At 37.3% G+C, this 26,239-nt stretch overlaps 1 protein-coding gene across 2 annotated transcripts in view; it reads right to left on the bottom strand.

The window, feature by feature from the left end:
* Positions 1-26,239, bottom strand: part of igsf21a (immunoglobin superfamily, member 21a) — a 309,045-nt gene that overhangs the window by 43,583 nt on the left and 239,223 nt on the right. The window lies entirely within an intron of this gene.

The following is a 26,239-nucleotide window of genomic DNA, read 5'->3' as shown; positions in this document are numbered from 1 at the left end:
CACATCTGCATTTTTTACAAGCACCGAGCGATTTATGATCCTCTGTCAACGCGCCGGCGTAGGTGGGCATTGACTATTCAGGCAGCTGCATTATCACATAAAACACTTCCTGCAAATTCCTTTTCACACCCTGCTGAGACAATTGGATGTTGCTTCTGCTTAGTTTAGACCTGTCTTGAGCTTTTTGCATGTTGAAAGGATGACAAAAGGCATGTGATATCAGCTGAGGATTAGAAGGCTAGTTCACCCAAAAATGAAAATGGTGTCATTTATTCACCCTTGTGTCATTCCAAATGCGTATGGCTTGCTTTCTTCTTCGGAACACAAAAGGAAGAAAGGTTGCTTTTTTCCACATGCAATTAGCTTTCAAGCTTGAAAAAGGATGCAAAAGCAACAAAAGTATTATAAAAATAAAATCAAAGGGGCCTACTGTACATGACTTGCACTATATTTCAAGTGTTTTGAAAACGTGTAATAGCTTTGAGAGACAAAAAAACAGACAATTTTGTTGTTAATTGTTTCTTTCAATGAGATCAGAGAGTTGAATGCACGAAACCAAATCAGGGACTCATCCAGATGTTTTCTGCGACTATAACCTAAACTACTCTGTGTGACTGTGAAAAAATATTTAGGAGCACCTGCTGTTTTTGCAGCGTTGAGTAATATATCACAGACATATCTGACCCTGGACCACAAAACCAGTTATATAAGTGTCAATTTTTCAAAATTGAGATTTATACATAACCTGAAAGCAGAACAAATAACAGGGTGTCTACAGGTTTGACCAAGTTAAATTTAAGACATTTTAAGACTTTTTAATACCATTTTCAAACAAAATTTAAGACCAAATTGAAAGTCCCGCAAAAGTCTAGCACAAAACTATGAAGATATTTTAAATTATTATTTTATTTAACTGATTATTCTTGGGAATATTCAACAGAAAACACTATTCCAGAAGAAGAAATTATTTTCTATTCCATGACAAAGTCAAGGCTCTCACACACTTTGAAGCCAATGTAAAAGTGTAACAAACACGGATTTTGAGTCATGGATCGGATCATTTTTCGGATCAGCAAAAAAAAAAAAAAAAAAAAAAAAAAAAAGTTTGTTTTTTCCTAATTACTGAATGCTTACTTTAGGTAGGCTACTTCTCATCCACAGCAAAAACTACTATCTGAACTAAAGTTCAGTAACAAAACAAGAACAATTACACAAATGACAAGTGTAAATGAATACAACATAAAGTTAGTAATAAAATCAATAACACTAGTATTCAGGAGGGGAAATTTAATAATTAATTGTAAAATAACTAGTGTTTCTCACTGCAGGTATTTATAGGACGCTGTCTCTTTAAGGCCAAATGCCCAAACCGAATACTGGCACGCATATCTTTCTCAGCTGTTTCGGTTCACTGAAGACATAAACGACTGTTAAACAGAATACCAAAACGGGTATTAAGACATGACTTGGTATGTACGTTTCCGTTCAAATAGCAGTTAAAGAGGAATCAATCTGTGTGAATCGCGCCGCGCGCCTCTCTCTCCTCTCTCTCTCTCTGCGCGTGCTCGCGCCAGTTGTGTGCGGCAACGTAAAAACATGTGCTAATTATAAACTTTTACTCTATGATGGTTAAACTTAACAACTAATCTGCGATTCAAATGCGTGTAGTTGGGCGGAAACCCGCTAAATCTGGCAACACGGAGGCGTTGTCAAGCAAGCGCGTGTCTAGCAACAGAACAGATTTAGAACCTGCGCAGGAGATTCTCCTCAAAACGATAAACTTTTCCTTTTCAAAGTGTAAAAAATTTAAGACCCTTGGATTTAGATTTAAGACAAATTAAGACATTTAAAGGCCTTATTTTAGGACAACGGAATTTAAGACTTTTTAAGACTTTTTAAGGATCCGCGGCCACCCTGAAATAAGCTTTCTACTAATGCATGGTTTGTTAAGATTAAGGACAATATTTGGTTGAGATACAACAATGAAAAAAAATTTAAGTAAATAATTTAAAATTAGGTTTTGATATATTTACAGTAGGAAATTTACAAAATATCTAAATGGATCATGATCCTTCCTTAATATACTAATGATTTTTGGCATAAAAGAAAAATCGATAATTTTTACCCATTCAATGTATTTTTGGCTATTGCTACAAATATACACGTGCTACTTAAGGTTTTGTGGTCCAGTGTCACATATCTGCTGATTCCTTGAATGCCAAATTATGCAAGCTCACGAATCCTCTCATTATAACAAAATGTAGACAGAGAAAATCACCTTTAAATTTGTTCTTAGCAATGCAGATTTCTAATCAAAACTGAAGTTTTGATATATTTACAGTAGGAAGTTTACAAAATATCTTCATGGATCATGATCCTTCCTTAATATCCTAATGATTTTTGGAATTAAAGAAAAAAATTATAATTTTGACCCATACAATGCATTTTTGGCTATAGCTACAAATATGCTCATGCTACTTAAAGACCAGAATAACCAGAATTAACTCACAGCGTAAAACACCAGAGTTTTGTTCAGTGCTGAGTAATACTAGCTCACGAATCCTCTCACTACAACAAACATTGTAAGTGTAGACACAATGTAAATGAGAAATTAATCGTGCAGTGTACAGAGCTTTGTTGATTATAATGGAACTTTGTGAGATTATGATGAACTAAGATGAATGACAGCTTTTAAAGATTAATTGAGTTTGTAAATGTGATAATGTGATTTAATACAATAGTTCAATAAACAAGAAATTAATATTAAGTGACTTTCATTGTCTGACTACAATACTACTGCCTGATTTTGCTCTATTTCATCAACGAAAATAGTTTCAAACAAAGTTTCAGCTGAGCCGCAGCACATCTCTGTGTTTTATGAATTAATGTACATTTTTAAATGAATCTAGTGAGTCAATGATTCAATTATCCATTCATAAAGACAGTCACTTGCTTTGTTTCTGAACAAATCAACCGTTTAAACAAATCAATTGAATGAATGATTCAGTGATCAAATTTTAAAGTATAATTTCAAATAATAAAAAATATTTTTTTTATATTTAAAATGTTATATTTAAAACATAAATCTCAACTTGACTTTATGAATTTAACTGCACTCATGCCACCTGAGCTTTAATAAACGTCTGTAAATATACCTATATGACCCTTTATGTTCTTCTGTGCCATATTTGTAGTGCAAATGAGTTTTAATACTGATTTCATTTGATTGGTAACTTATTCTTTTTTTCTATCATTTTAATTAGAAATTGTGAGAAAAAAGCTTATAAACATACAATAATTTGGCATAAAATGTTCATACATACTTTCAATAAAATTAGAAAAAGTGCCTCTTTAAGTCACTTCAAGGAGTCTAATATCACCTTGTAATGGGAAGACTAATTTTTGTAAACTGATCTGAAGGTGCTCTTAATTTTTCTTTTTGACTGTGCATCTAAATTTTATAATTATTTTTATATATAATTATTTATTTTTCTCATTAAAACTATTGCATGGCTTCAGAAGACTTTAGATTTATTGAGATTTATTGTGCTTTTTTGCTATTTTGAAACTCAACAGTGCATTTCACGTTCACTTTGATCATACTAAACAGAGTAGCCAGGATATTCTTCAAAAAAAAAAAAAGTAATGTTCTGTGCTTCACAAAGAAAGAAAGTCATACATCTTTGACAGTGTTTTCATTTTTGAATGAACTATTCCTTTAAAAAAAAAGAGCCCTTCCTTCAGGACATTTGCTGTGAATCACTTGATCAATAACGCTTGCATACCAAGCAGGCAGAGGAAGAAAAAAAAAAACAGCATCAGGAGGCAAAGGGTAATAAAGTTTTTTTCCAAGTGTCACTTTAAGTCTAAATCCATGTGCTGCTCTCCAATAAATGTACAATTGAAATTAATTGATTAAAACAAAAGGGATGAGGAATGTGTGAAGGTTTGAGAGCTTTTGTTTCCTCAGCACCTAATTGCTTATTGATGGCAGATGTATGGAAGGAAATTAACCTTAGCGAACACTATTAGCTCTCTGGGAAACTGAGACTTGTCCTAAATTGGAGAATGATATGCTGTCACTTGATATTGCGGATGGGACTATAATACGCACCTGCACGCACAACCGAGACGCAGAACGCTGCTCCTGAATTGATAGCGTCCCAGAGCCATAAAAGAGAATGTTAAATGTTCTGTTTGTTAAATGCTCACAGTGGCCTTGATGGATGAGACCCCATGGTTTCTGTTTATAGCAGTGGCTAGTCAAGGCTAATTAACCATGTGCTCTCACAACTGCTTCACCAAATGAGCCAAGCATACCAATACAAACCAATGCCAGTCTGTAAAATCTAGCCAGACCATGTATCTCCTTAAGGCCATTACTAAATTCTACCTGATAATCAAAAAAGGATAGTGAGGTTGATTATAAAATGATTACGGATGTGCTTAGCCTACTGTGCAAAATAATTCTGATAATTTCTCTCTTGCTGTGATGGCTAATCTCATTTCAGTCCATTTTAAGGAAATCATAATGTTTTGGTCATTTATAAATGTTAGCGTAACATTCAAGAGCCCTTTTGATGGAAAGATAAAGATAGTACAAGTGAGACACTGCTTTTATACAACAGCTTAACAAGTTAATAAGGGCTTTTTGTAATTAAGACACAATAATGAAAGCAGTTCCAAAATAAAACCAGTCTGCGCCTTCAAGCTAAGTTCCTGAAACAATCCCGTGCTAAAAAAAAATAGACACCATCACAAACTTTTTAATGGTTTTGCTGGTTATAATGGGACTTGTATTGGTTTTAATGGAAACTGTAATGGACTCTGTGGGTTTCTACTGGTAATTAGTTGTCTCTATTGGTGGCTTGTTAAAACCACTAAATCCTAATGGAATATGTCCCAAAACACAAAAGAGAAAACAATTTTAAATGGCTTTAATGGTTAAAAGTTTGTAATAGTATTTGTAGTGGAAATTATTAGAAATTCTGTGATGCATTATTTTTATATATACATTTTTGAGCAGAGTCTCACCCATAAAGATAAGTTATTTAGATACCTTGTTTTGTTCCTGAAACAATCTGTGCTTTTGAACAAATCAGCTGCACAAACTGATTTAATGACTCGCTCATTTGGAGCGATGAATGAATTTGGAATAGCATGCTAGAATAGTTTAAAAATTAAAGGTGCTTTAAAAGGTTCTTCAGTGCGATGCCATAGAAGAACCATACAAAGAACCATTCAGTCAAAGGTTCTTTAAAGAACCATCTCTTTCTTACCTTTTTATAATCTGAAGAACATTTTTGAACAAACTTGATTTAACAGTCACTTGATTCATTCTTCAATTAACCTGTTTTTTTAAATTGGTTGCATGTATGATTCAATGACACACTCATAAGGGATTTGCCATCATCTCATGGCAATAACTTGCCAAAAAAGTCACTAAAATGCCCCTGTATGACTTATGTCTTTTATATAAGAAGAACTTACATTTTAGACACAAGTTCCTGTTTTTGGTCAATGAAAATAGTTCCAAACAAAGCCAAAGTGGAACTGTTTTGCATCTCTGAGCAACACACAACAGTGTTTTGTTACTGAATCAATCAACCATTAGAACAAATCAGTTGAATGAATAACTCAATGACTTACTCATGCAGTGATTTGCCACCACCTACATTTTAAAGTACATTTCCTCTTTTTTCTCCAGAATCATTTCAAATTTGTGACCCTGGACCACAAATCCAGTCTTAAGTGGTGATATACAGATATATTTGTAGCAATAGCTATACACTGTATGGGTCAAAATTATCGATTTTTCTTTTATGCCAAAATTCATTAGGATATTAAGTAAAGATCTTTATGTTTACATAAAGAGATGTTAGAAATGCTCTATGAAGATATTTTGTAAATTTACTACTGTAAATATATCAAAACTTAATGATTTGATTAGTAACAGAACTTCATTTGGACAACCTTAAAGGTGCCATAGAATGGAAAACTGTGTTTACCTTGGCAGTTAAATTATAACAGTTCAGTACATGGACATGACATACCATGAGTCTCAATCTCCATCATTTCCTCCTTCTTATATAAATCTAGTGTTTGCAAAAGACCACCGAAAAATAGGTTAATTCCAACATAACACCGACTGTTACGGAATAGTCCCGGGATCGTTAATAGGTATGCCCCCAACATTTGCATCGCCCAATCATTGGTAACGTCAGTACATCAGTAAAATAAGGCAAGCCACTGAAGGGACACGGTTAGCTTAATGTTAGCGCTAGCCTGTTACACTTACTACGTAAACAGAGAGATGACTGCGCTGATGATAGTGAATGATAGAGAAATAACTGCGCTGATGATGGCGAATGATTTACAGATCCCGAGTCTCACTGACAAGCAGCTGAACTTGTGTGGTAAGCAAGCACTCCCTCTGCATTATAACTTTACACAGAGCACATGCGATCACAGTAATGAGACTAAAATGTTGGCGATTCAAAACGGCAGATTCAACAAACCGCATATTAAAAGCGGCTAGAGCTCCTAATTAAACATATATTTTTATCAATGTGCCAGCTATAGAGATGAGCAGCTCTGTGAAACAGCCAATCAGAGCAGAGCTCATTAATATTCATGAAGCTTCCAAATAAGGCAATAACAGAGCATGCCATTCTAGGGATAAATCCTAGGGTTGTAAATGGACCTGTAAAACCGTTTCTGTAGATTTTCTGCCCTTTCCTATGCCATATACCTTCTATGTAGATATCAGAGAACAATTTAAAATATTGTTTCATTGCATTCTATGGCACCTTTAAAGGCAATTTTCTCAATATTTAGATTTTTTTTTACACCTTCAGATTACAGATTTTCAAATAGTTGTATCTCGAAAAAATATTGTCCCATCCTAACAAACTATTCATCATTGGAAAGTTTATTCATTATAAGTATATAATATGTATAAATCTCAATTTCGGATAATTGACTTATGACTGGTTTTGTGGTCCATGGTCACATAAAATTGGCCTTACAAAGGTAAAAATGTCCAAAAAAAGTAAAAATAAATGTAAACTTTTTGGAAAAGTTAATATCTGTTAGTCCTGCAAACTAACCACTGCCCAGAATATAAAGAATATCAAATACTTTGTGAGTCAGCTGTCCAAAGAAATCCTAAATCTGCCAAAGTACCAGCACTAAAACAGGCTCAGCAAAATATTGTCTAATTACCGTTATTGATAAAAAAAAAAATGCCAGAAAATGTTGGGATATCATTTTTTATCATTATCGCACAGACCTACCCCCACTAATAACCTATACTTTATATTACTTTGTTGTACTACAGGTATAAACAAACATGCCGTGTTTCCCATTCATAATAAACTACAAAGGCAGTCTGGGGGTTTATCATGAGACTCATCTTAACTCCACTGTTTTGCGTTGGAGTTTCTAAGAGAAATCAAAGCTGTTGTGGATGTTGTCAGTAGGAAAATCTAAAAAGGCAAGACATTGGAATAATCCTTGATGGAATGTTTGAAACGATTAAATGCTTTGACTGCCATGCTTGGCACACAACAATACCTTGTTTAATCCTTTAACGGATTAGGAATGTTGCTTGATGCGATAGAATTACAGCTTTTTCACACTCAATTTGATTACACTATCAAGGTTCTTGAGTCTTTTTTTTTCATTTTGTGGACTGAGGGAGAAAACACAAACAGTATTTTCAAAGAGGCGGCCATTTTGTCCATTTCGCCACATAAAGATTGTCTCCAACGGTAAATGTTCTGTTTTACTTTGTCGAGTTTCAACGTCATACTCAAAAGAAAAACCTGAAAAGCTGATATATTTGTAAAAAGAAGATTGAATGTTTTTCCAAGGAGTCATTTTTATTCTCAAATGATCAAGTTGGAAAATAATCACTGCTGTTGTGACCACATGCAATTTTATTCCTTGTGTAAACAATGTTTTCACACAAGAGAGACACAGTTGAGAGAAACAAAGGGGAGTCACTACAAATCTATAGGTTTGTTGTGATGTATATAAAATAAAAATCAACAGTCAGTTTTGGTTTACTGGTCTCATCATTGACCATGAAGTAAATCTTTTTTATTTCACCGGACGTGTCCCCTAAACCTGCTGCCAGCACTGTGATGAAGCCTTTAAAAGTCCTCTATAAATCTGATTGGTTGGCAGGTATCTTTAACTATAACTTTTACTGTTCTTAAAAAAATGTTGTAGTCAGCAGTACACAGTACACACACACACACACACACACACATAACAATACAGACATACGTTATAATGAATTATTTAAAATCATATTCCCATTTGGATTAACCCAGATTTTACAGTTAACAAGAAGCTGCTTAACTTACACACATGGACAGAAAAGGGCATCACACAACTTTAACCCATCATTCATATTAACAACCTGGCCTCAATTTCCTACGGTCCAGAATCATGGCATCAGGAGTAATTTTTTTTAGAATACCTAAAAATCAAATCATCCATCCCATCAAAATTCAACACTCGGACCATTAACTTAGACCTTTCACGTCCAATCTCAGAGCTAATTAATATATCCTATTTTTCAGAAATGCTAACTAGAAATCAGACATATATATTATATCTAATGCTAGGGCTGTGAAAGTAATCGAAATTCAGTTTCGATTTAGGCTTCAAACGATCATGAAAATACAGTAATCGAGACAAAAGATTATTGCGCCCCATTCCGCCCCCTTTACAGTGGTGCCTTTTCACTCCTCCATAAAAGCCTAATTTCACATGCTAATCAGCAAAAACATGTAACGTGACTTTCAGAAAACGGGACGTGCTTGATTTATTAATGTTGTGGTTTTAAAAGCAAGAAAGAGAACTTGTGCTGTTCTGTGTATGCGCTCAGAGACGAAGCAGAACAATGACATGTAAAGTTATCTTTTAGCTCAAGGTGTGAGCCTAAACAGTCAAATACACGCAAAAACATTTCAAACGAAGTGCTCGGTGATTGTTGATGTACAGGTAAACCCTTGTCAGTTGTGTCTTAAATGATCATAAACAGTTGATGATGAAAATACATTTGTAACAGTATATTTGTAACAGTTCTGTCTGTCTTGTCATTGGTTTTGCCCATTTGTCTTCCCCCCGTTGATCTGTCATTTGGTTTAGCCCTTCGTCATTGTGATTCCCTGCACCTGTCCTTGTAATTATTAGTCATCTGTGTCACCTGTGTTTATTGATTAGTCTGTCTTTAAAAGTCTGTCTTTGATTTCAGTTCCCTGTCGGTCCTTTTGTGATATAGATGTGTGTGAATGTTCCTGCCTTGTTCCTGCCTTGTTCCAGCCTTGTTCCACTTGGAGATTTATATTAAATATATTGTATTTTGTATATATCGTCTATCGTCTCGTCTAATCCTGCACGCACCCCTGACATAAGGACCGACCAAGTACAGTTTACCCGGCACCTCTCCCTGCGTTTATTTTCCGTTTTTTGTATCAGTGTTTTATTTTTATTTTTTTATTTTTTTCCTCATGGATGACCCTGCTGTTTTCATCATCCTCCTGAAGCAGGGGAACCGCTCTCTCGAGGACCACATCAGAGACTTTCTGTTCCTCGTGCCATCAACACACTACCCGGACAGCTGCTTGTGCACGTTCTTCCGCAATGGATTAAATGATAACATCAAGACGCAGCTGTCCGGGGAGGGTCCTCGAGAGAGCCTTGCCGGATACATCGAGTGGGTGCTGGCGTCCAGTGGATCTTCCTGGACTGTCGGCTTCGTCGAGGAGGACGTCAGCCCCACTCACGACCCAGAGAGCAGCCAATCATCGCCCCGACATGCAGAGCGGGAACCCGAGCGCACCGCGGATGAGGGACTAGAGCCGCGAGCGACAGAGCCAGAGCCCTCTCCGGCTGACCAGGTGCGTGAGCCGGATTCTACATCTGTGACGGTGGATTGCGACGTGGAGCAAGTGAGGGAAATGGAGAGCCCTGCCCACTGCAACTCCGCTGGGGGTGAGATGGAACACTCTGGGGACCTGATCGACTTCTTTTCCGAAGTTGAGGATGTAATATCATATGACTTAATAGACTTTTTCTCTGAGCCACTGACCTGCATAGACTTCCCTCCCACCCGCCCTCGTCTGTCTGAATCTGCCTGGTCCCCGCTGGTTCCGCCCAGCCGTCCTGAGTCCCCGCTGGTTCCGCCCAGCCGCCCAAAGTCTCCCAGGTTATCAGTCAGTCCCCTTGCTCACCCTCAGCCCACCATCTCTGCAGTGGGCTCGCCGCAGGGATGCCAGCTTACATCGGTGGCATGGCTGGAGGATCCCTCAGCTCCGCCTCCAGCCTACGAGTCCAGATCTCCACCTCGGCCCTCCGACCCTGCGGCTCCACCACGGCTCTCGACGCCCTCCTCTCCACCGTCGCCCGTCGGCCCACCAGCTCCACCGGGCTCCATCGTCCCTCCGGCTCCGCCTTGGTCAGTCGTCGACCATCCGCCGCCTCGGGACTCCACTCTTCTGGCTTCGCCTCGTCCCTCTGTCCCTCCGGCTCTGTCAGGCTCCTCCTTCCCGTCAGCGTCGCCTTCGTCCTCTGTCGCTCCGGCTCCACCGCGGACCTCCGGATCTCCGCCTCCGCCTCGGCCGCCAGAGCCTCCTGTTCTGCCTTGGCCCTCCGGATCCGCGGTGTCGCCCTGGATCTTCAGCTCTCCATCTCCGCTTCGGGTTCCTCTGCCAGCTGCTCTGCCTCTGTCGGTCGGCCCCACGGAGTCGGCGGTCCTTCCTCCACCATGGCTCCTCCCTCCGTCGGCTCCTCCGTGGGCCGTCATCCTGGCTGCGATCTGGGTCCTGCTCTCCTGCTTCAGGTCCCTCCTGTTTCCTCCCTGGCTCCTCCCACCGTCGTCGCCCCCTTGGACTGTCTTTTTTGTTACCTGGACTTTTGTTCTGGTCCTCCTCCGGGGGTTACGTCCTCCGCCGGAGCCCCCTCCCTCATTGACTCTGGTTTCCTGGTTTTCCGCCCCTCTCGTTTTTTCATTTTTTCCACGGCGCGAGGACGCGCCTTTCCGGAGGGGGGCGTAATGTCACAGTTCTGTCTGTCTTGTCATTGGTTTTGCCCATTTGTCTTCCCCCCGTTGATCTGTCATTTGGTTTAGCCCTTCGTCATTGTGATTCCCTGCACCTGTCCTTGTAATTATTAGTAATCTGTGTCACCTGTGTTTATTGATAAGTCTGTCTTTGATTTCAGTTCCCTGTCGGTCCTTTTGTGATATAGATGTGTGTGAATGTTCCTGCCTTGTTCCACTTGGAGATTTATATTAAATATATTGTATTTTGTATATATCGTCTCGTCTAATCCTGCACGCACCCCTGACAATATTGGATCTGTGTGGCTCTTAAAGTGGCAACAAATAATATTCCTTCTGCTGTCTCTGTGCTTAATATTAATAAAACAAAAAAAAAATAGAAAGAGAAAAATCACTCACTGTTCTTCTCACCAAAATAATCGTGAATATGATTTTTGCCATAATCAAGCAGCCCTACCTGATGCTGATTTCTGGACACAAATCTGCAAAAATATCTAATTTATTACAAAAATGCCAACTTGTGACTCATACAGTATTTAAAATGTGTTTAAAATGAGGTTTAACTTCAGAAACTGGTTTACAATGCACACTAAATAACCCCAAAACATATGTGCAGCCTTTGGTATTGCACCCCAATTAAAAAAACTCTGGAAAATTGTCACTTAATCACTCTTTCCTTATGGGATATCACATCCAAATGTCTTTGTTTACTAGGTGACATAATCCATAATTAATTGAAACAATATAAACAGTCATTTACTCCTAGTGGCACTAGCTATCACTAAGAAAACTATCCCCATGAAAATCCCCATTGAAATCAGGAAAAGGCACTTTGATTGTAGGCACTTGTGTAAAAATGCTTTAAAAAAAATGCTTTCAATTAGTTGTTTCTTCATGTCATTTCAGACAGACTGGATGATGATGAGATCAGATTTTTGTGTGGAGCACTGGCTGTTGTCAGACTTGTGCAAACAAAAATCTCTCTGGATTATTACAATTTATGGTAAAATGAATGTTTGAGAATGTAAACTGCTATTTCCTACTGACACACTACAGCAATACATACAGTGCCTTGCAAAAGTATTCACACCCCTTCATTTTTATCACATTCTGTTTTGTTGCAGCATTATGTTAAACTGCTTTAAATTACTTTTTTTCCCCTACATCAATCACCATCTCATACACCATAATGACAAAGCACAAAACAGGTTTGAAACAACTTTGCAAATTTATTAGAAATAAAAAACTGAAAAGATCCCGTTGCATAAGTATTCATACCCTTTTCTGGGACACTCAAAATTTAGCTCAGGACTATTCATATTGCTTCTAGATGTTACTGCACTTCATTTAAATGAGTATGATTTAGAAAGGCACACACCTCTCAGAAAAGATCTAACAGTTGAAAATGCATATCAGAGCAAAAACCCAGTCCTGAGGTCAAGATAACTGTAGAGCTCAGTGACAGACTTGCGTTAAGGCAATGATGTAGGGAAGAGTTCAGAAAAAAATCTGCTGCATTGAAGGTTCTCAGAAGCATGTAGCCATTATCCATAATAGAAGATGATTGGAACAACTAGGACTCTAGAAAATGTCTGCCATCCCCCATCCAAGCTGACAGAGCTTGAGAGGTGAAAAGGTGAGGCAAAGAATGGCAGATAATTGCCAAATGCAGATGTGCAAAGCTTGTCACATCATACCCAAAAAGATTTGAGGCTGTAAAGGTGCTTCAACTATGTACTGAGTTAAGGGTATGGATACTTATGCAATGTACTTATTTCAGTGTTTTATTTTTAATAAATTTGTAAAATTTGCAAATCTGGGCTTTGCTTGCTCATTATCATGGTGTATGGAGTGTAAATTGATGTGGGGAAAAACTAATTTAAAGCAGTTTAACATAATGCTGCAACAAAACAAAATGTAAAAAAAAAATGAAGGGGTATGAATACTTTTGCAAGGCACTGTATCTAACTTAAAAGTATTTTTTAGCTGGTGAAAATACTAGTGTTCTAATAATTTTGGCCACCACTGTATATAATATAAATTAGACTGTATAATTTCAAAATTTGAATTAAAAACCATGTATGCAGCATCTGTTTGGATTGTGAATTATTCTCAAGTTCTCAAATTGTAATTGCATAAAAACTTTGAACTTTGATTTTGTATTCTTGAATACAGTGTATTATCAGTATTCTTGAACATGATAAATAAAGCAAAAAATACTTCACTAGGAAGAACGTTTAGGAACCCCGCTAAGATGCTTGACTCTGGACCCCTCTTAAGTGGTTTAAAGAATTTCATGTCTTCTTATAAAAGAGCATACAATAAATGCTCCACCACTCCACCGCTACTGTATGTTTCCAACCCTTCCCCTGTTTGAAAAAGTGTGTGAACCATTTTCCTTCTCACATAAGCCACACTGTTAACCCATTCGACCTAATGGGAGCAGCCATATTCCTTTTGCAGTGTGATAGCCTGAAGCGCCATTACTTTGCTCTCTTTAAAAAAATAACAGCAAACTATTTTTTCTTTACTTGAGGAACAGGGGTTTACATTTAGCAAAGAGTTCCCTGTAGACACATCTCGTTGGCCTGGTAATTAAAGGATTTAGTGGCCCTTCGAGACAGGGGAAGGAGGGGTTCTACATCCCCTCACGTCCTCCTCTGACATCTGTTACTAAGATCTATTGGGTTCTCGGTCAAAGCACAGGGGACACCAGTCAAGGCCGTCTCTTTTTCAAGGGAAGTCATTTACTCATAACTTTCCTAATGGATTGTTTAGGTGCCTCTTTGTGGTGAGACCCAATTTGCGTCCTCATACTAATAAGCCAGTGTTTGTAGAGGTCTTCAGACTACAACAGAACGGTTTCTGACTAGGCTTCATCAAGCTGTTTATCAACACTTTTAATAGGGGTAAAATGAAGGTAATGACAGATAATCACACAAAACCACTGATGCATTTGATTAAAAACCTTCCTGATTAATTCAATGAACTGCCTTAAAGAGCACTTATCAACAAGCAATCACATTATCTAACTTTGGTTGTGATTTAGCCGGCACAAACTCATTCAGAAATCCCGGGGAAGGTTCTTCAGGGCTAACAGTTAAAAACAAAGCAGGTATGATAGAGTTTGTGGGTTCGGAGATCTGGGAATTGGACAGTTACAAATATAGTCCTTCTGTATCACTTAAAGGAGTATATCACTTCCAGAACAAAAATTTACAGATAATGTACTCACCCCCTTGTCTTCCAAGATGTTCATCTCCTCTGGTGTCCCAGAGGTTGAATTTCCAAAATGCTGTTTAAATGCAGCTTCAAAAGGCTCTAAATGATCCCAGTCGAGGAAGAAGGGTCTTATCTAGTGAAACGATCAGTTATTTTCTAAAAACAACTTATTTATACTGTATACTTCTTAACGGCAAACACTCATCTTAGTCTAGCTCTGCGTGAACTGTGTGTCCTACATCGCTGCAGAAGTACCGACCACGTGAACATGCAAAGAAGGTCAAACGCTCTTTACAAAAAAAGGTAAAACAGCAATGTAGGATGATTTTGAAGTTGGAGGAGAAAATAGGATGAGAGTTTATCAACATACCCTGTCATAACTGTCATGAACAGGAATACACACAGTTCACGCAGAGCAGGTTAAAAAGTGTATAAATTATCAATTTCTTTAGAAAATAACCGATCGTTTCGCAAGATAAGACCCTTCTTCCTTGACTCCGATCATTTAGAGCCCTTTAAAGCTGCATTTAAACTGCATTTTGGAAGTTCAAACTTGGGGGCACCATAGATATCCATTATATGGAGAGAAATTCTGAAATGTTTTCCTCAAAAAAAAAAAAACTATTTCTTTACGTGAGTACATTATCTGTACATTTTTGTTCTGGAAGTGAACTACTTCTTGATTAGTAACCTTCCATGTATTGTTTCTTTTCAGGAAGCAGGAAAATGACATTAAAAACCAAATCGTCTATGTATTAATACCAATCAACATTTTTGTTAAATGTTTGGTTTCTAAAAAAATTCAAAGGTTATATACTCTCAGCAGCCACTACTGTATTTCACTGCACAGAGAACACTGTGGCCAGTTGATGTTTATCCTAATTTCAACTGGTATTTAATGTAGTCCGAGTCATAGTCTCTTTCACCTTGCATCATATTTTCTTCATGGTTTTCATGTTTTTCAAAGAGGATAGCTTCCACCAATGGGCAGATGTATTGGCACCTAAATAAAGCGCTGTTTGATTGGCCACATAACACAAAGGTTATAGGAAGCATTTGCATTTGCCTTTCAAAAGTGATAAGCCTATTTTTTTTTTTTTTACCCTGTGTATGACTAAATGGCCGCATTTTATTATTTGCATTTAGCATTGCTTTTGCATGCTGTGTGGAATCATGTGCCTTTCAAACCACTGCTGTAATACTATTAGGTCAATTTAAAATAATGATGAAGTCTTTTTCTGACTAGACTTTTATGTAAAAATCTCTTTACTCTCTTCTTGAATAGCGTGTATCTAGAATATAAGCAGGATTACGTGCTGGAGAAGGAAATGTCTTGCTGTGTTCTTACGAATGCAGAACTTGTAACTGCGGATTACGTATTCAAGGTCTTTTCTACGGTATAGCAAATAAAAAGGCTTCATTCTCAAGAGATCATTTGATGTATCCTGCCTGTGAAGTAAACACTAGCATAAGATCATCTGAACAGCAATGTATTATTCAGAGTCTTGAATGACATAACTGTTCATACTTTGAAATGAGGCAGAGCAGATACTTTCATTCAGTTTGAACCTAGACACTGAGACTTACTCTGAGAGACCGCAAGATTCTGCTCTGACTTTAAACTAGTCTACAGGCCAAGCATTAGAAAACTCTGAGTGCATCTGAAGAAACAAGTAACATACAATGGGAAATGAGCATTGCTCTCTTTCGGATACCCTGATTGACACATTAAAAAGGTCCCAAAGCCATGTACAGAAGTTCATGGCATCAATCAAATCACTGTGTAGACAAGCAGTCTGCTGCTCTGTGTCTATCATTAGACACTGCAAGACACAAATAATCATTTTGATGGCTCTGAAATTTGACAATGCAGACACAAATGATGAACTTTTTATTTTGTCTTGTCAGAGATACAGAAGTCATGACTGTGAATAGTTGGACTCGATTTGATAATTAAATGTCCAAGTCATTGGTATTACTAGCCAGTGAACTAATCGAATTTGCTACACACTTCTAATCAAATTCTTACAGATTCTGTAATTATATATATATATAATCTTTTTCTCTCCCCTATACAGTTGAGACCAAAAGTCTACATACACCTTGGAGAATCTGCAGAATGTTAATTATTTTATCAAAATAAGAGGGATCATACAAAATGCATGCTATTTTTTATTTAGCACTGACCTGTGGGACTCATATGCAACTATTACAGAAGTTTAGCTCCAGAAGGAAGAATGATGCATTAAGAGCCTGGGGTGTAAACTTTTGAACAGAATGAAGATGTGTACATTAATTTTCTTATTTTGCATTAATATCATATTTTCCCACTTAGTACCTCCCTTTAGAAGCTACAGAAGATACTTACATGTTTTCCAAAAGACAAAATAAGTTACATTTTCACTGATCTTCAAATTCAAAATGTTTTATGCCTAGATTTCCCTTCTGAAGTATCAGTGAGCATTTGAACCTTCTGTAAAAGTTGCATATGAGTCCCTCAGTTGTCCTCAGTGTGAAAAGATGGATCTCAAAATCATCCAGTCATTGTTGGAAAGGGTTCAAATACACAAAAATGCTGCAAAACCAAATCATTTGTGTGACCTGAAAGATTTTTCTGAAGAACAGCAGTCAGTTTAACTGTTCAGGACAAACAAGGGACTCATGAACAACTATCACTAAAAAAAAAAAAAAAACTAAAAAAAACAAAGCTGTGGATCATAAAGGTAACAACACTGTAGTAAGAACCATGTGTATGTAAACATTTAAGCAGCGTCATTTTATAAATCCAACTATTATTTTCTCTTGTGGACTATATGTAAACATCTTTTATGTGAAATATCTTTTTCAGGTCTGTACTAAATAAAAAAAAATAACACACATTTTGTATGACCCCTCTTTTTTGGGGGTAAAATAATTAACATTTTATAGATTCTGCGAGGTGTATGTAAACTTTTGACCTAAACTGTATTTATAAAGTACATGCATACAGTGGTTGTATATCAATACAGTGGATGTATATCAAATGCGGTGGTGACTTTGCATATACTTTATTTAGTGATGGAGACGGAGAGTGGATTGCAGATGAGAGCTGTGTAAGAGAGAACATTGCCGCTCTAACAGGATCCGCCACTGATGACAACCGCAGCAAACATGCAGCAAAACTCCAGCCCGACAACTTCTTTTTATTAGATACATCCCTGCTGCGATTTATCTCTCCAAAAATGGTGGTGCATAACTCGACTGCTGGAATATGTTTACCAAATCTGTGGTAACATACAATTCATCTGCAGGTGTGTAGCCTAATAAAGTAAACACTGCTATCCGTTACTACAACAAAATAGAAGACAGAGATAGATATGGATTGGTAGTTTTAAAAATAACATGATGTGACTTTGTCTTTAGTTTAAAGGAATAGTTCACTCAAAAATGGAAATTCTATCATTAATTACTAACCCTCATGTCATTCTAAACCGATAAGACCTTTGTTCATCTTCGAAACATAAACTAAGGTATTTATGATAAAATCCAAAAGGCTTTCTGACCCTGTATAGACAATAATGGCACTACCATGTTTAAGGCCATTAGTTCTTCAACTGTAATTTTATGAAGCAAGAAAACATGTCAAAGCCATTATTTTTGCTTTCTTTTCACACAAAAAGTACTATTGTAGCTTCATAAAATTAAGGTTGATCCCCTGATGTAACATGGACTACTTTAACTATGTCTTTACTACCTTTTTGGGCCTTGAACATGGTAGTACTCGAATTTCATCAAAAATAATATACAAAATATGTGACCCTGGACCACAAAACCAGTCATAAGGTTAAATTTTACCAAACTGAGATATATACATCATATGAAAGCTCAATAAATAAGCTTTCTATTGATGTATGGTTTGTTAGGATAGGATAATATTTGGCCGAGATACATCTATTTGAAAATCTGGAATCTGAGGGTGCAAAAAATCTAAATACTGAGAAAATCACCTTTAAAGTTGTCCAAATTAAGTTCTTAGCAATGCATATTACTAATCAAAAATTACATTTTGATAGGTTTACAGTAGGAATTTTACAAAAAATCTTCATGGAACATGATCTTTATTTAATTTCCTAATGATTTTTGACATAAAAGAAAAATCAATAATTTTGGCTATTGCTACAAATATACCCCAGCGACTTAAGACTTAAGGTTTTGTGGTCCAGGGTCACATATTTGTGTTCTGAAGATGAACAAAAGTCTTATGGGTTTACAGTATAACAACGTCAGGGTGAGTAATTAATGACAGAATTTTCATTTTTAAGTGAACTATCCATTTAAAATTAATTTTACACTATTTTGATATAGATTTAGATTAAATATCAATTTAAAAATGTATTTTTATGTTGTCTTGCTTAACAAACATAGGCATGCAAATTACATTGGTACTATAACTCAATAACAAACTCTTCTGAATTTCAGCCGACCACCTTTATGCAGCACCAGTTATGGCTCAATCTCAAAAGACACACTTGATGTGTACTTGAGCATCCCTTTGCACCCTCTTGTTGAGCCTGTATCGATGCAGGCCCCTCTGCTACCTGTCATTATGTCACCAAAGCGCAGACTCGAAGGGCAGTCTTTGGAAGAGACAGCAGGCCTACAAAACCTATCAAAGCTTGAATCCCTTTATGAGAAAGAAAAGGCAGTGAAGAGAAGCTCTGAGACTGGAGTCAGCCCTTTGAAATAGCGTTCCCAGGACGAGCAGCGTCACAAGATAAAAGGCTCTAGAGCGCTTTTTAATCACATTGCCCATTGTGCTTTTAGCATTTGCATTTGCCCCACGCCCTTTTCATTTGCATTCGTCATTACTGTGCTGTCAGCTCTTATCGGGGTTGCTCTATCCTTCCTCTCAGGGGAGAAAGGGAGCAGCCTGCCGTTGAAAGCGGGCAGCTCTTGCAGCACCGTGAGGTTGCAGGGGCTTTAAAACACACTTTGTCTGTTGGGTGGGAGATGGGACTGACAGACCGTGCCAAACGCTGGTGTCACTTTGTACAAGTTCACCAGTTACGAAGCTCATTAATCACACCGATGCCATTAAGCGATGCTGGTTTCCATGTGTACCCGCGCGCTCCCTTCTGGATGCATTCGTCCGTTTCCCGCCGTATGGTTTCGTTCACACATCACCCCGTGGTGAAAGCTGTCATCTGCGTGGCTCTTTTGTTCGAGCTCTGCTTCTTTAGATACTTGGGACTCATCAAAAGTCTCTAATGCTGAATTGAACTTCAAGGCCTAGGGCTATTGTTATTTAAATGTCACGTTAAACAGATAAAACTCTGCTTAAACTTTCCTCCAAGTTTCTTTTCTGAGCCTGGTCGATTTGTTTCTCGGCTTCCCTCTCCTTCAACTTAAGCTCGGTCACACAATAGCGACTCGCGAATGGTAGGAAATAAGATGCGTCATGGGTATAGTCGGCTTTAACTGTCACTTTCCGCCGTCTTTGAAGCCCCCGGCCACTAAAAGCAGGCTTGGACTCAGAACGCACCGGCTTTAATGCAGACGAGTGGGACGCGCAAGAGGATTTAGAAGAAAACTGATGGAGCGCTGGGACAGAGAATAGGGTTTTTGCTGAAAGAGTGCAGGAGAGCAGCAGATGGGCACCCAGTGCCCGCCGCAGCTTCTGTAATGCCACGACTGGCACCCGTAGCCCTAAAGTCGGCGCTTATCTGACAGGGGGCCCCCATCGCAATCTGCTCTGATTTGGCCTCACAAACCCTTATAGGCAGCTGGGTAATTTACAGAGGCCCGGTTCCTTTAAGGTTCCTCCGAGGTTCAAATTGGTTGATCAGTACGGTTGTAAGACCTGTTCCAGACACCTTTTTTATATCAGCAAATTTACTGACCAGGGAAAAATGGGGCCATAAACTTATATGAGGCCAAAGAGAGTTGGACCCAGCCGCCAGTATCCATCATTCAATTCTCAGCGCTCTTCTATAGTAACGTGCACCATATGAACAAACCCCCTCGCGGCCCTACGGAGGAGTGACATCACGTACCAGATGACAGACGCTTCCAAGCCCCCGACCTGTCAACGTGCAAGCAAAGCTTTAGAGGTACAGCTGAACTTCCATATTTCAGAGCTCCACGCCAAGAGGCTCGGTGTGGCCCACACAGGATTTAGACAGATGGAGAATGATGCTTTTCTGAAAGCTTCCAACCACCAGAAAGCTCCATTTGCTTGCCCCAGAGCACAGACCCAGTTTTCCTATTTGTGAGCAGGGGAGTACAGGCTTGATGTTTCCACTCCAGGGCCAGCATGACAAAACAAATATAAGCCTTGCCAGTAGATCATTTTCGCAGAGTACTATTTATCAGGACTGTTTTTTTTTTGTAAAGTATGTTTAAACAGGATTTTCTTGGCAAGGTGTTTTAGTGCATTTTATGAAGTTGTAAATAAAACAAAGATTACTGGAGTATGTTTTACAAGATAATACTATTTCAGACTTAATATTTAAAAAGTTTGAAAAGTTTCTTTCAATGTGTTACCTCCTGTCACCTTTAGATTTAAAGGCACTTTATATAATTTATTGTTTCAAAGCATCCTCACAGTATTCAACAGGAAAGTAAAAGTACTGATCAGGCAAATCCAAAATCTAGTGTAAAGCAGCTCTAAAAAGTGTCATTGTTCAGCTCTTGTCAGTTTAGTGTTGATTCAGTTCAGTTCAATAACTGTGAAGTTCATCAATTATGAAACAAGGTCAGTTTAACTATAGGAAGCTCTACTAAAGACAGTAGAGTTGAGCTCAATGTTGATTTAATTCAGTGTCAATGCTACAAAATTAGTTAATTATGAACAAATTTGATTTAGCTATAAAGCAACTCTCTGAAGACAACGGTGTCATTATTCAGTTTAACCCCCAATTTCCACCAGATGCGGAACGGCTGCGGAACGGCTCCGCTGCGTGACAGCTCCGTGTTCCGTCGTCCGTCAATACCCACCAGGTCCGGATTTGTTGCGGAACGGCTGCAGTAATGACTGACAGCTGACGTCACGAGGCCCCATGTAATCTTGCGAATTCTGGTGTGATCGCGCGATATGTAGTTTCTATAAACAGAACTACCAAACCATTTGACGTTTTCAAGGTGTAGTGTAGGGAAATATGAGCACGGTGTATTTTATTTTGAAAATTACACGGATCTTTTATTTTGTTTCTGGCTGTTCTGTTTCGTCACTCGACTTCCTGTCCTGCGTACTCTGCCCTGTAGTGCTGCGGAGCTGTACCGCATTCAGTGGAAATACACTCATTGACTTTAATGGAAACCTATTGACTCCGCCGCCGTGCCGGAGCTGTAACGCAGCCGTTACGCATCTGGTGGAAATTGGGGGTAATTCAGGTACATTTTTGTTCCCATCTGACAATGTCAGTGCCATCAAATTGACAATATCAGTGAATGTTAAGTGTCTTTCAAACTTTGCAATTATTTGTGAAATTTACTAGAAATTACCAAATCAAAAGCTTTACACCATTTTTCCAGCTTAAGGGGAGACACTGCAGGCAAAATGCTGTTTTTTCATGGACCTGTCAAGTTTGAGATTTTGGGCTTTTTGGTTTTTCATAAAATGTTTTTTTCAGACTAGTGGAAAGAAAACATCCAAAAAACACTGTTAAGTGTCTCTTTTATAGCACTTTATCTATTTGTGTCAATAGATTTCAATTACAGTGCATATTTTTTACAATTTCTCTAAATACGTTTTTTTCTCCTACACTGAGCCACTTCAGTAACACTTAAACATTGTATTCCTGTCTATATCCTGAATGTTTTTACAGAGGTATTTGTTCATATATTATTTGCTTGATTTTATACCCCCCAAAATTGTAAAAGATATTGTGTTTCCTGTCTGTTCTAATTTTTTTTTCTGAATTATGGCATGACGAAATGAGAAACCCAAAATTGTAATATTCTAATATGTCAAAAAAATTAAACGAATTTTGAAACTGACTTCATACAGTGTTTGTCTTTTTGTACTAGAAAATTAGCGCATATTTCATTAAATAATGCCTCCTTTGCATATTTAAACCTAACATTTTAAATAACTGACATGTTTGCAATTATCAATGTAATCAATCAACTTGGTAAGTAAGGTGATAACTATTAGTTTTTTTTTTTTTTTAACCCTATTCACCTCGAAGTCAATGGTGATTCTCATAATTGTTTTTTTTCCTGACTCTTTTTTTTTAATAATCAGTCAAAAAATGTAAGGGTTAGTTCAGCCCAAAATTAAAATGTTGTCATTAATTACTCTTAGTTCAAGATCTTACGGATTTGGAACGGCATGAGGGTGAGTAATTAATGACAGAATTTTCATTTTAGGCTGAACTAACCCTTACATTTTTTGACTGATTATAAAAAAAAAAAAGAGTCAGGAAAAAAAAAAAACAATTATGAGAATCACCATTGAGAAGAATGGGATTTACCCAAAAATCAACTGTAAAACACCCACACACATTGCAGTAATTACAATTACATGGGAAATATGCTTCATTCTCATTAAAACAATGTCATCATGCAACAAATCTTAATGGTCCTTAAAAAAAGCTTCATTATCTCCATGGAAAATGTGATTTTGTATTATTTCCATTTTGAGCCCGGAAAAATCGTAACTTGGACGTGTTTTCATTTAATACACTCTAGTTAAGCGCCTCGTCAGTAAAACACGGCTTCATCTTGATCTAAACTTTGCTGTCATGCTGGCACTTAATAATTTATCATGCACTTCAGCATGACAAGATATCTCGTACTGAGAAGTTCCTTTTCCCAACTGATGGGGCCTGTGCCAGTTGGCATTAATGCTGGCCAAGTGTCTGTAGGTTGGTGTATCTGCAGTGTGTGTGTATAGGAAATAATCTCTGCAAGGTCAATGTTGATTTAAAAGAAAAAAATGGCGTGCATTTTATCAGCAGGGCAAAAGGACAATAGAGTTGACTTTTAAAAACAGCAGAAAAATAAATTTATTTTAAATCACGGTTTGGGTGGATTAGACAACGTAGACAGCGTTATGCTGCATTCTTTGATGGAAATAAAAAAAAATGCATTATATGCGAATCCTTTTGGGGCAACACAATAGCTTAAAATGAAATTAAATACAAAACTAAAAAAATAAGTCTGTAAATGATAATCTTCAATGACTCATGGTAAATAAAATGAATGAATGAATAATAAATAATAGTTACAAAATGTGGGTAAATAAAGCAATGCAGAATTGTTATTTTTGGCTTAACTAAACCTTTAACTGCGACCACGTCTGAAATTGAACGCTCTGTAGTCCTTGGGAAATGGCATGTTTCATTAAACACTGTGTATATGGCTACATACACACACTGTAAGCCATTCCACTAAAAAAATGCAGCAAAAACTGTGTCTTTGAAACTAATTATTCCATTATAAATCATTCTGAATTGGGCGCACATTCACATGGCACCTTCCCTCATTATTTCCTCATTGTTCCTCATTTCACAGAAAGGCTGACCTGAGCTCATACCGCCGAACAGCACATAGCAGGGGACATAATTACTAATGACGCACCAAAGACACATGAGAAGTGAAGGTTTGTTCAGCGCTGTGTGAAAAACGTGGTTCTTGAGTTTGAACAATGCGAGGGAAGGTGATCAGAGCTCTATACTGTGCAGAATTGAGTCCCCGCAGGTGTTTTTGGCAGTGTGGACCACGGTCTCTGCCAGAACCACTACCTCTGTGAGACCAGCCACATGGTTCCTACTGTTCGCCGGCTTGAAACACCACTGCAATGGAGTCAATGCAGTACTAACAAGCTGTGCTGTTGTTTAAATCTATGTATTTCACTTTTTTTTTTTAAATTCAAGTACTCTTATGACGGTATACTATGCAGAAACTGATCCGAATGCTAATTTATTCCTGAATTTGAGTTTCGGAATTTTGCTCATTGATTATGCAGTTGTATGAGCTTGTGTTTGGAACGACAAGATTGCTTCTGTTATGTTGCAAATAAGCTATCAGCAAGGGGACTGAAAGCAACTTCATCTCCATTCCAACCTCTAATAAACACACCGATGGGCAGGACCTCTCCCTCCTTCTGCAGCTCCAAAAATTTTAATGAATAAATATGGATATTCCAAACTTGATTTCTGGTTTCTAATTAAAACAATGTGTTCTGTGCCAGCTCTGGAGTTTCTTTCAATTTTCCTACAAGATACCAAGCGTTGCAGATTATTATAAAATGTAATTTTAGCGTCTATAAAGAATATTGTTGTTTACCAAGCTTGTTAAAAAACAACACTGAATCAATATAAGAAAAACAATTGTTTACATCCACTTGAACCTCCACACCATGTATATATCAGCGTAGAGCTTCACAGGTTTCATTTCCCTCAGTCTATTTAGGCACAGTCATAGGGATTGTATTAAAAATGTCTTAGTCCAAAGCTCAGGAGTCTGTCAACATCATCTGTTTGACCCGCTCCATAGAATAGAGGGACGAAAAAAAGCTATTTTCCACATGGGATATTCTGAATGCAGTGGATTGCCAAATAGGCTAAATTGAATCTAAGAGGTTGCCTCTGGACAGAAGTCTTTTTTTTTCTAATACTGTCTTTCATTACTCAGCAATGATATAGTCATCTATACATTTCAAAAGGAATGAGACAATAATTACCCTTGTTAAATTGCTGTTTCCTATCACAGAATATTGCACTATGCAAATATATCTATAAATAAGCCATTCATAGACTGATTTCCATGTCAGATTTAAAAGGACTGCTTAATTGAAACTTAAATTTAAGCCTCTTCTTAAGGCTGAAAGCTACTGTATGGCGTCAGACGACTTAACAGCACTTAAGTTATATAGACCACTTTAACCTGAAAAGATTGACATGTGAAACAATAGTCAGATTTTATTATATATATATATATATATATATATATATATATATATATATATTAGGGCCGGGACTCGATTAAAAAAATTAATCTAATTAATTAGAGGCTTTGTAATTAATTAATCGAAATTAATCGCATTTTAATCGCATATAAATATTTGACCTGAGAACAGTGAGAAGTAAGTTTTTTCATATGGATTTTTAGTATACCATTGAATAATGACTGAATACATAAACTTAAGCAACAAAATATTGTTTATTTTTGTTCAACCAAGTCCAACAGACCATTGCAATATTGCCATTAACTGTAGCAATAGGATACAGTGTTTCCCATAACGAAAACATTTATTTCAGTGAACAAATAAATCCAAAACTCTCTATTTTAAAATTTTGAACAATAGGGCTTTACAATCTTTTGCTATTTTTTTTTTAATATAAATTCTTGTTTTAATTTTTCTCATAATCAAATGAAAGCATAAACATTTATTTATTTTTAATCAAATGTTAAAATCAATAAATAATTATAATCATAGTATTTTTTTCTAAAATTAAGTGGTTAATATTGTTGTTATATTTATTTTTTATCATATATATTGTTTTTTGTCAATTATTTAAATAGGAATATTGTTCTGTTTCATGTTAAACCGTACTTTTATTTTGACAGGTTGCCGTGAAGTTTCTGTGTGTAAAGTATGATATGATGCTAGTTTGCTCAAATGAAACGGTAAAAGTGACACTGACAGTAGCTTTGGAGATTAAGTCTCTGTTCATGTGAGATGCAAATGGCAAAAATTAACGGGAGCATCACGCGTGCAGTGTAAAAAAACGCGTCTCTGCCATTCTAGAGGCAAACGGTACATGCAGGATTCATATTAAAACGGTCTTTTTGCATTTCAGTTTTCACAGACACTAGTCCATATCGCGATTTGAATTAAGTGACAGACCAACTTTTGATTTATCAATCCAAAAATCGACGAATTTACGTGGCATTCCGCGCTATAGTAAATTCGGTTTTTATGAATGGAGTCCGCGATCCAGTCCGTGTTTTCTTGGA

The sequence above is a fragment of the Garra rufa genome, chromosome 20, assembly GCF_049309525.1.
Source record: "Garra rufa chromosome 20, GarRuf1.0, whole genome shotgun sequence".
NCBI classification, from domain to species: domain Eukaryota; kingdom Metazoa; phylum Chordata; class Actinopteri; order Cypriniformes; family Cyprinidae; genus Garra; species Garra rufa.
This window is presented reverse-complemented; position numbering and strand designations above follow the sequence as displayed.